Below are 12,695 nucleotides of genomic sequence, written 5' to 3'. Positions count from 1 at the left end.
TTGCACAAATGAACAATTCTTGGATGATACAAATGACAAAACCTCCTTTCTATATATGGGAGTCTAAGGGGTCATAATATAACCAAAGCTGACCTAACAATAATAATATAAGGGCACAAAAATAAAAATAGTGGGCTTCTATGGGGCACAATAATAACAATATGGGGACAATAGGGGCATGAAAATAACAATAAGGGATACAATGACGATAGTAATGGGGGAATCACTAGTATTATAGGGACATAACAATGTCTCCATCTCCTAATTAGATATCACAATTTCATGCTCCTTCCTATTAGAATCATCCATTTCCAGTAATGGCTTCTACTACTTGGAATCCCATGTTCCATGTTCAACCTGGTTTGGTTTTGAATCAACTTCCCATTTCTCAACCTACCTCGGTCACACCCCATGTTCCTACTTTCCAACCTATTTAATATTTTCCTCAATCTGCCCAACTTTTATCTCAAACAATTCAAGGTGTCTAGGTTTTACATCAAAGACAACCTAATCCACTGGTATCTGGGATCTATCATCTACCACCTACCCAACCTCTTTAGGGTGTGTTGCAAACTCCACCACTTGGCCAATATATTCCTCAAATGCAAGTAAACGAAACTATATTTGGTATGGACCAAGTACCAACCAGTCAACCCAATGTAGGGATGATGCAAAATCCCTTTCGGCAACCTTTCCAATATATTCTAAAAATATTTGTTTGTCAATCTACTATTCTGCATATTCCTTATCAAGGCCAAAAAATTCAAACATAGACATTTCATCCTTTTAAGGGTTATCCTGGAACTGGAGAGTCTAGGTACTTTTATCCTGGTTACTAAAACCCTCCTTATCCCAGAATTTATATACCTATGTCTCAACGCATTTTGTCATACCCATGATATCGTCCCCCCAACTTTAATAGTCAGTTTTCATTTGTGGAAACTCTTGAATTTCTATATTTAACCTGGCTAATGAATGATCCTATTTTTCATTATCCTTATTGGCTAACCATTTCTACAAATTGCTGAGTGATATTCCAAAATTCAACGAAAATCCTAGAGAAGACTTGTCTACTCATGAAATGACCATTGATTTATGGTGTTCATCCAACTCCTTAAATGATGATACATTTCATCTACAGATTTTCCAAATAACTCTTACTGGTATAATAACTAAGTGGTATGTTGAATTACCACAAGCTTCATTTAACAATTTCAATGCCTTGACACCTACATTCTTGACCCATTTTCAATTACCTATCCAATATGAAATAGGAACCGAGCTTTTGACTTTGCTGAAATAGTCTAACTCCACTCATATTTCTATTCATATTCATGAGTGGCGACGTCAACAACGACTGGTAAAAACTTTCATGCATGATAAGTTATCGGCTGAATGGTTTATCGCATATTTGTTACCATCCATAACTGAAGATGTTGCTAAAGGAAAAATTGTTATTGAAGAGAAGGTCATTTCTCATGCCCAATATATTGATATCATTTAAACTCAATCAGGCATGCTCTATGATAAAATACCCAATGCTCCAAGACCTCAACATATTGTTCCACCACCTCCAATTAAAGAATCACATGTCCCTGATGGTGTGATTGGTTATGCTAGTCAAAAGATATTGATTAAACTATTTGGTTCATCTCCTATTATGTCTACTCAAAACCCATCTTCTGCTACTCATGTGACTACTTCCAAGATGAATGTTGTTCAATCCACAAAGGGAAAGTATCAATAACCGTGAAGTAAGAAGAAAGGAAAAGGAAAGAAAAAAAAGGTAATTATTCGCAGGTAAAACAAAATAATTAGACTCCTGAAGACAAACAAAAGAATCTTTATCCTTGTTGTATTTGTAATGAGGAACATTTTACTCTAGACTTTTGACATTGTGAAGAAGTTAATCAATTCCTAAAGTTGTCATATAATGTGCCTATTGTGTTAATAGATCTCTTTTTAAACAAGGAAACGAATATGGTTACATGAGATACCGCTTCCTCTTCCCAGGTTATGATGTTATCTTCCACCAAATAGAAAACCAAGATTATGGTGGCCACGAGAAATAAATATTATTGTAATATGGATCCCTCAAATGGTAAGGCTACTGATTAACTAGTGAGTTCCACCTCATTCACCTCATCCACCTCATCCACCTCAAAACCTTCTCCAAATTTGATACCAATTGAACTAACCATTAAGCCTCCTAAAGGTGTCATTCATAAATCCACATTCAATCCTTGTGTGAGAGTTGCACAAAACTATAACATAGTTGAGGATTTGGCCCAAGCTCCTTCTGATATGTCAACTCTCGAGGTATTATAAAATTATCCTACCCAAAATAGGTATTTTCTTGTGAAAATTGGAGGGATAGATCCATCATATTCGAACCTTTTGGTTTTTAATCATGGAAATCATAACCCCCGGACTTCCACTGCAACTGGGATTTATGAACTAGGTTGTTATTTGAAGTAACACTATCCATCATACAATTGTGGTCGAAGGTGCTTTGACCTATATCATGTCACTTTACTATTGGAAAGCTATTGGTTCTCCTCAACTTAATTAGTCACCCACCACTCTTAAAGCTTTTGATGTAAGAGGTTTCAGGCCTTACGAGATTTTCAATACATTGCAAGTAGAATTATCTAGAAAAATGGTTTCAATAGAGGTTGAAGTTGTAAATGGACCATTCGATTATAACCTTTTATTACGACACACATGGATTTATGCCATCGAAACTTTCATTTCGACCTATTTTAGGATGGTATCTTTCCCCCACCAATGAGCATTGTGGCCATCGATCAACTTACCTTTTTTGCCAATAATTCTCAAACTAGGTGAATCCCCACATTCTTATCAACATGTTGGAGTAGGATTATTGAAATATTCCTCTTTGATGGGAACTTTTCCACTCCCTCCTCCTGACATTACTTGTCTATTTTCCTTTGTAAATATGATTTCCTCTTGTACTATTCCCTCATATCCCTCGATAGTACTAAACATTTCTAATGTTGTTATGTTTGGTCACCGCATGTTGCTCAGTCCCGTCAAGCTTGAATATGAAGCTATTTATTCGATATGTTTGACACATTATGATTTTAAGTCCTCGATAGATTGGGTTGATCATTCCCAATATTTTAGGTCATCTTCTGATCCATTCTTCAGTACATTTTATACTGATGAAATCATCCTAGAAATCATGATGTTAGATGATGCATCGTGGGATGATAATAATCACCATTCCTCCCTTCCCTAAAACCTTGAAAATAATATTAGATATATTTGTTCACCCAATATTATTGAGACATCTAAGGATTGCATATCCATTCATGGCATCAGTTTTGAGAAGAATTTAGCAAATATTTAAGAGGCAATTCCTCTTGATTTTTTGATTAAACTCGGAGTTATCGAAAATGTCCACATTAGTGAATCTTGTTATCCTGATGAGGTCAAGATATGTAAAGCCCATTTTCAAGAGTTTCATGATGTTTTCACCTGGAAATATGAAGAGATACTAGGTATTGATCCGAATATCATAGTATATGAGATCAAAACTTGTCCGGATGTTAAACTAGTTCGACAACACTTACATACGGTTCACCCAAAGAAAGTTGTTGCAATTAAAGCAAAGGTTGAAAAACTTTTGCATGTTGGTTTTATTCACCTAGTTCCTCTCACTGATTAGGTCTCAAACATTGTCTCTGTGATGAATAAACAAGGAATGATTCAATTATGTGTCAAATATCTGGATATTAACCGTGATTGTCCTAAAGACAACTACCCACCCCTATTTATCGACCAAATTGTTGATGAGTGTGATGAAAGTGAAATTTTTTTGTTTGTGGATGGTTTTTCCAGTTACAATGAAATCAAAATACTCCCATTGGACCAAAATAAAACCACATTTATTTATCCATTGGGCATGTTTTCCTATAGTAAGCTCCATTTCGGTTTAAAGAATGTTGGTGCAACTTTCCATATGGCTATCAATTTTTCCTTTCATGATATTAAGAACAATGTACAACCCTATTTTTATGATTTACCTACCCATTCTGAACATCATGAGGATCATCTGATGCATCTCAAGGATATTTTCCTATGTTCTCGACATTACAATATCAGGGTAAATCTACACAAATGCATGTTTTGTGTCCAATATGGTAGACTTCTGGGCTTCTACTGGCATTATGATGCATGTGTTGTCCTTGATGGAAAATCACTACTAACAGGTACAAAGAATATGGTAGAATATGTACATGTAGGTACAAAGAAGAAAAGTCACAGGTGAATATTTGAAGATTTATATGCGAGTTCCTCAAGGTGAAGTCACGTATACATGCACGTTTGGTGAAACAAAGTCGCATACAATTTTTTCACCATGGTATTCTAAATACCAATGGTCTTTACCATGGTATTGGCCCATAGTAATGAGAGCAACAACGACTACTTGATCCCGTACAAAATTATCACTAGCACTACTATAGTTTTGACCCATGGTATTGGCTAGGGATATAACTATATAAGGAGGTGAAGATCAAAGTCATAAGTGTGCATGTGAAAGGTTTTTTTGATGAATACTTCAATTTGAAGTATATTTGCATTGTAAGGGCCATAGTTTACACATAGGTCTGAAATAATTATGCACCGATGAATACAATGATAGATCAGGATCATGAGACCTGAAATGACTTTCCATTGTATGATCTACTCATGGATTGACTAGATCTAGGTATTGATGCATGTTTTTATCTATGAATATTATGATTTGGGTCTTTCTAAAGTTCTAAAGAGCTGCTCAATTTTAGGTCAAATTATGTAGATCTATACGCAGGCTGGTCTCGGTGAAGTCGTGTCTAAATGCAAGTTTGTTTCTTCAAAGTCACATATATAAAGGAAGGGCTTATGTTCATAAATGACTGATCAACCTGATCAGTGTTGTTGTATCTCTGTTGTCTTTCAATGATGTCCCCATGTTCATCTAGGTTGACTGATAATTTCTAAAGTAGAACTAATTGAATGATGACGCTGAATTTGGTTACATGTTCATTGGTTGAAAATATTATTAATGTTGCTAACTATATGAGGGTTCTATAAGATAATAGAATATCCGAAAATAACTCTGGTCAACTTTGTGTCTGATTCAGAATTACAAGTTTTTAGTAAATTGAGATTCTTATGTGGGTTTCTCTACAGAAAAGCATGTATACACGAGGGTTGCCTTAAGAAAAGTAGAATATACATTTTGACAAATAGTTGATCAGGATTTGTAGTAAGAGAATATGGTTTATGTGATGTGCAATATGATGTTTGATATTCTGGTTACAGTGATCCGTTTGTTCCAGTCGATTGGTTGAGTTTTGATTAAGTTTTAGTTGATTGGGTTTCACTGATTGGTTGATTCAATTGTGTCAGAGATTGATGATTATGTTACAGTGATAAGTTACATTTTGATTATTGATATTGAGCTTAAGTGTTGGTAGTGGGTCCAGTCTAAAAATTTGATAAAATGTGGCCTACAATTTATGATGTGTTGTAGTAGGTGGATCTAGTATGAACATTTATGAAACGTGGTCCCTGGAGTTGAGGGAGTTGGAGCTTCCTTCCAGTGGTAGTTGGTAAATTAGATCACGGGGTTGCATCTCCCGTCAAGTAGTAGTTGGAGAATGCATGAAGTTTGTATCATTTTTCAGGTTGGTTCTTACATACTGGTACAAGTTTATGCCAGTACAAGAGCTAGGGGTTGGAGGTCCCTTCTATTAGGAGATGGAGAATGAGCGAAGGTTGTAGCCTTGTGTAGGTGGGTGCTTTCATACTGGTATGATTATACACTAGTACAAGATTGTAAAAATATTTTTCTTTATATTAAAAAGAAGTAAGAGATAACAACAGTAGGTGGTTTTCTCCCACATTGGGTTTCCACCTTAAATCCTAGTGTTCATGTTTGTTTCTTATGTGTGATACTTTATTCTATTCTTAATGCACCTTCTTACTACTTATCAAATGCTTGATAAATCTCTTACATTCTTGTTTAATCTTAATAGATAAATAATTAGTTGTTTTACAAGTTTACTAAGCATACACTAGTTTGTTTTACATTAGTCACGTACATACACGAGTTGGTTTAGTAAAGTTGCGTATATATTCCGGAAAAGAAAATTATTATTGTGAGTTTTCAAAATACTAATTCAACCCCCGCTCTCAACATTTTTCCCAACAAATGGAATCAAACCAGGTCCTTTGACAAAACCTTGATTGCTTGAAGGAGATCCATCAAGGCAATGGGAAAGAAGAAAAAGAAGAAAGCACATCAAAAGAAGAAGACATCTCAAAGAGATAGTGACACAGATAGATACGAATGGTCATTAGATGGAAGCAAATATTAAGATTTGGAATGACCTCAGAATGAAGATGATCAAGTAAAATAATTATTAGGTACTGATTTTTGGTCCTCTCGTGATACCTTTACCTGTTCATGCAATATTGAAGATAATGAATATGGAAATGAAACAACTAAATTTTGTCTTATGGGTAAAAGTGAAAGAAATCTAATGACCATATAAGTAGAAGTTAAAAGGCTCACACATAAAATTAGAGATCAACAATATCTATTTGATAAAAGGTAATGTACCTACAAAGAAGAGGTTACTAGGTTAAAAATTGTTATGAAAACAACTCACAAAAAGATAGAAAAGATATATCAACGACTTAGAAATCAGCCTCTTCGAGGGGGCAACCTCCTTTACATTACAAAAATGAACAATTCTTGGATGGTACAAATGAGAAGACCTCCTTTCTATATATAGGAGTCTAAGGGGTCCTAAGACAATCAAAGCCTACATAACAATAATATTGTAGGGACACAATAATAACAATAGTGGGCTTCTATGGGATAGAATAATAAAAACATGGGAACTATATGGGCACAATAATATAATAAGGGGGTTTCACTAATAACAATAAGGGGTTACAATAGTAGTATATGGACCTAACATGCCTCTCCTTAAAAAAGTGTTGTCCTCAACGCTTGAGTAGTTCTAGATGTTTCTGTATAAAATTCTCGTCCTCCCATATCGAATCTTCAGCAGGTAAGTTCTTCCACTTAATGAGATACTCTAAAATTGATAGATTTCGTAGTTTTCGGGTTGTCGTTTCCATGACTGCTTAAAGTTCCAATATGATTTTTCCTTCCTCGTCAAGTTCTAAAAATATTGTTTGAACTACGAGCTTATCACCTATAACCTTATTTAAGCATGAAACATGGAAAAATGGGGGCACTCAGGTAGATGTAGGATACTCCAATTTGTATGCCATAGTACCATTCTTTTGTAGCACCTTGTAAGGACCATAGGACTTTGGTGATAATTTATTATCCTTCTTATTTTGCTTGAGGGACATTTGTTTGTATGGTTATAGTTGTAGAAACACCCAGTCACCTATATTAAAAATTCTTTCACTACGATGTTGATCTACCTGTTGTTTCATTCTATTTTGTGCCAAATTGAGGTTATCCTTTAAGAGCTTGAGAACTTGTTGTTGATGCTTGATGTGATCTTCCATTGCTTCAATCTTAGAATTTTCTTTTAAATATGATGTGATTAACGGTGGATGATATCCATAAAGTGCCATAAATGGGGTCATTTTTGATACAGTATGGAAGGAAGTGTTATACCACCATTCAACCATAGGAAACCACTTGTCCCATTGTCTCTCTTTATCAGATACAAAGAAACAAATATATCCTTCCAAACATTTGTTCACTATCTTAGTTTTCCCATCAGATTGAGGATGATAAGATGAGCTATGAGCTAACTGAGTACCCAATTATTCCACCTCTTGTACTCCAAAGAAACATTTGGAGATTTTTGCATATAATTGTTTCTCCTCCAATAGTTTGAGCACCCTATTAACATGTCGAACATGATCCTTCCAAGACTTCCTGTAGATTAGTATATCATAAAAAAATACCAACACAAATTTTCAAAGGAAGGGTTTGAAAATGCAATTCATCAAACCTTGAAATGTAGAAGGTGCATTAGTAAGGCCAAAAGACATGACCAAAAAATCATAACGAACCTAATGAGTTCTAAATGTTGTTCTTGTATTGTCTTCTGTCTTCATTTTAATTTGATGATATCCTGAACAAAGATCCAACTTGGTCAAGTAAATTGCTCCATGTAATTCACCCAATAATTCATTAATGAGAGGTATGGGAAATTTATCTTTAATAGTAAGATTGTCAATCTCCCTATAATCTAGACACATGCGCCATGATCCGTCCTTCTTGTGTACCAATACCATTAGAGCAGAGAAAGAACTTTGACTAGGTTTAATTATACCAACCTCTAGCATTTCTGCAACCATACGTTCAATTTCACTCTTTTGCGCATATGGATATCTGTAAGGCCTGGTGTTTGGCAGAACACTTCCTAGAATCAAATGAATAGCAGGATCATGATCATGAATAGGTGGGAGGCCTTTGGGAGTCTCACACACCTTGGAATGGTTGTCTAAAATGTTTTGGAGATCTTGAGAAATAGATGATTTCGATGCGGGAACCTCTAGTGAATATAATTGTGCAATTATGTCGCATTATTCTTTCTTTAGAAGCTTTTTCATGATGTTAGAGCTGATTATCTTTCGTGGTTTCCTTACGATACCCCTTAATTCAACTTCCTTTCCTTCCCAAAAAAAATTCGAGAAAAATTCTTGAAAATTAAAAGCTATCGTACCCAAAGATTGTAGGCATTGGACTCCTAGTACAACATCTGCACCACCCATTGGAATGGAAAGCATTGGACTATTCAAGAAATATTCTCCCATGGATATCTTGATATTATGGTACCTTCCAGAGAAATTTATGGTTCCACCATTTGCAATCATTACTTGACACTCTGGTGTTGGATATAGGAAGCAATTCAATTCCTTGACTATCTTACAATGAATAAAATTATGGGTACTACCCGAATCAATCAACGCTATTACCTTTTTCTTCTTGATATGCCCTTCTATCTTGAGAGTTTGAGGAGTGTTAATTCCTATCAATGCATTAGAAGATATGGTCAAATTCATTTCTTCTTTCTCAGGATTGGTTCCTGGTGCATATCCTCTTATTTTGATGCTTCTTATTCCTTTTCTTGATCCTCTTCCCCATCTATGTAAATTAATTTCTTGTCAGCACACTTATGACATTTAGTGTATTTTATATCGCAATTATAACAAATCCATTTTTCTGTTTTTTATTCCGATTGTTTTGGTGTCAACCTTTTAGGTGGTGAAAGGCTAGGAGCAACACCAGTTCCATATTCATGGTTATGAGTGGTAGGCTTCTTTGTTGCCATAATTTTTCTTGCCAACCTGTATGCCTTCTCCAATGAATCAGGTTCCCAAAGGCAAACCTCATGTTGGATGTTACCATTTAAAGTCCTTATGAAGATTTCAATCCTATGCTTCTCTGGAATATCATTTACCCTTATATTCAATTTTTGGAAGTCTTCAATGTGCTCTACCACTAAACCCTTTTGTTTGAGATTTATCAATTGGCTAAAGAAGGTGTTTCTCTTTATATCCTCATAATTTTCTATCATTTCCTTTGCGAAAATTGACTAGGTGACAAGTTGTTTATGAGAACAAATCCCTTTATACCATACAAACTGATTCGGTTCTAAATATAAAAAATGCAATACATACATTTTATGTGTTTTGCACATTATGTGGATCAAACTATTTCTCCATCTGTAGTATCCATGTTAGGGGATCCTTGCCATCAAACTTCCTCATATATATCTTTGGAATATGTTGGGTCTTCAATCCAATTTTAGATTCTATGAAATCATGATTAACGTTACTTTTGTTCTCATTACAAATTTCCTCTACTACCTTTTTGCCATTAGGAGGCCTTTCTTGTTGTAGCTTTGTCTCACCTTCCTTCAAACCTTCCATGTCTTTCTTCAAATATTCCATTCATTTCTTCTAATATGCTTCCATACCATCGATATCAGATTCCATGGCATAGATGAAACTATTTATCTTAGCTTCAATTGCATTTTTCGAATCATCCATCCAATTTTGATTACTAGGTGTTTCTATTTTCTTGATTCAAGTCATTCTTTTTCTTTCTTTTAGGATCTTGATCTTGAATATGTTTTATCTATGAAAGTTCAGATCTCCAAGATCTAGAATGGTGAACTACGGTAGCCCTATTCATCCTTCTTCCAATGCCACATGTCTAATCGAAATTGGATTCTCCAAGAAAGAGTTATGCCCAATCTCCCAAGATTGGATTCAGTAGAGCAAACTTGTACGAAGCTCCACATGTAATAGTTTCAATCTTTAGACCTGAAAACAATACACAAATAAGAACAATCTGTCCTCTTTCTGAAAATTTTAATGCAATTTCAATCTGATTCTTAGAGAGAAAGTTATGATTATTTTCCCAAGGTCACCTATTTGGATAATTCAGGAGCCTACAAAAACCCTAAATGTCTTGGACCAGATCTCTGAAAATATAGTGAAAAAAGATCTAAAATTAGGGCCCAAGCTTCACCAATATTGTTCCTCACATGGGTTTTAATTTCAGAGTCTGAACCTTTGTAGAAAAGACATTATAACACAAATTCCACGATGACCTGCTTGAGATGGAATTTTGGAGCTTTCAAAATCCCTAACTTCCTCAGATCGTATCTCCGAAAATATAGCGAGACAATATTTGAAATTCGGACCCAAGTTTTAGAATGATTTTTTCTCAAATGGGTTTTGTTTTATCTTTGGAAACTTCATAGAGAAAATGTTATAGCGAAAGTTCCATGATGACCTGTTTCGAGCAGCGAAATCCTAGAACCTAAAGCTTTGATACCAAATGTTATGAAACCAACTCACAAAAAGATAGAAAATATAGATCAACGAACTATAAATCAACCTCTTCAAGGGGGCAACCTCTTTTACATTACGCAAATGAAAAATTCTTGGATGGTACAAATGACAAGCCTCCTTTCTATATATAGGAGTCTAAGTGGTCCCAATACAATCAGAGCCTACATAACAATAATATTGTAGGGGCACAAAAATAACAATAGTGGGCTTCTATCGGGCATAATAATAACGACATGGGTACTATATGGGCACAATAATACAATAAAGGGGTTTCAATAATAACAATAAGGGGTTACACTAGTAGTGTAGGGACCTAACCAAAACTCAGTTCGAAGAAGGAAACAAAATAAGGAAGCAGTACAAGAAAAAGGAAGATCAATGTCAAAGGCTGCAAGGTGAAGTAACATCATTAAGAAATCAAGTGAATGAAATTGATACAACAACCAAAGAACTTAAAGAAAGAATCAGTTACTTTAAAGGTCTTGAAGCTGAGGTTGTCTCTCTAAAAGAAGATTTTGAAAAATCAAATAAGCAGAATGAAGAACTACTTCGATCATTTGAAGAACAAGAAAATGAGATTCTCAAATTAAAACATCAAGTGGAGGAAGGAAGAGAGGTTGAAGAAATCATGAAGGAGTAGTATCTAGAAAAGGAAAAGTAATATCAGGTTGAGGTAAATATCCTAAAAGGTAAATTATAAGAAAGGGATAAACATTTGTGATTTCAAGATAGTACTAACATTTTGGATAATATTCTTAGTAGTCAAAGGTCTCCTGCCATCAAATCTGGTATTGGTATTCATGAAGTTGTCAAAGGTGAATCAAGCTCACAAGTTGAGGCAAGGAATTCATATGTAAAATCTGAAATGCTCAATAAGGAGATAAGAAGTCAACCTCATCAACTACCAAGGAAAGAAAGTCTTCAAAGGAAATCATTTACTCCTAACTGTAGAAGTGTTAATCAATTTTTTCCTCTGATCAATAATGTTGAATGTTCTATATGTCATAATTTTGGACATGTTGTAGCTAGTTGCAAAAGTATAATGTTTCAAGCTAATAACCGTCTCACAAAAATATCACGAGCTTCAAGGTACTTTAAGGGATATTTTTTTTCTTGCAATATGTTTGGTCACAAAGCCATTGATTTTAATAAAATTAATATGAAACATATAAGATGTTATGCTGGTAACAAGTTTCGGTATGTAGAAAAAGAATGCAGGAAGAAGTCTATGGAATGTTGTAGACAATATGGTAAGAAACCAAATAACAACATTGATATCAAAAAATATGAAAAATATGGATCCACCAATGAGAAAGAAAAGGAATAATAGATAAGGCGTGGTCTAGCTCTTTGCCCATTTAAACACAAAGATGAATGCTACATAGATAGTGGATGTTCTCATCACATGACTGGAGATAAGAGTAAAATGGAGTCTCTCATGAAGAACCATCAACGTACAGTCAAAACAGACTCAGGGGACAATGAAAGTGAGAAATTTTATCATTTCACTTTCTGTATGCATATCTTATGAATAAAATTCACGTGTATACACGAGTTATAAACTACATACTCGCATATACTTTGGTTTCATGAAGAAACAACGGGAAAAGCTCGGAAAAACTGTCTGATATGGTTCAATCAATTATCAATTGTATTTTCTATTTTAATGGTTGATAATTACAGTTTGTTGATGCTATTTAGAAGTTATTTTGGCCCTCATAAGTTATTGATGACTTGATGTAGAAATGGTTGATGATGATGCCTTCATGATTCTTACTGATATATGGAATGATTAGATTTCATAGTGAATAGTTGGCATA

The sequence above is a fragment of the Pinus tabuliformis genome, chromosome Q (assembly GCF_031772625.1).
Source record: "Pinus tabuliformis cultivar Carrire ecotype Pingquan chromosome Q, CPIR1, whole genome shotgun sequence".
NCBI lineage: Eukaryota > Viridiplantae > Streptophyta > Pinopsida > Pinales > Pinaceae > Pinus > Pinus tabuliformis.
This window is presented reverse-complemented; position numbering follows the sequence as displayed.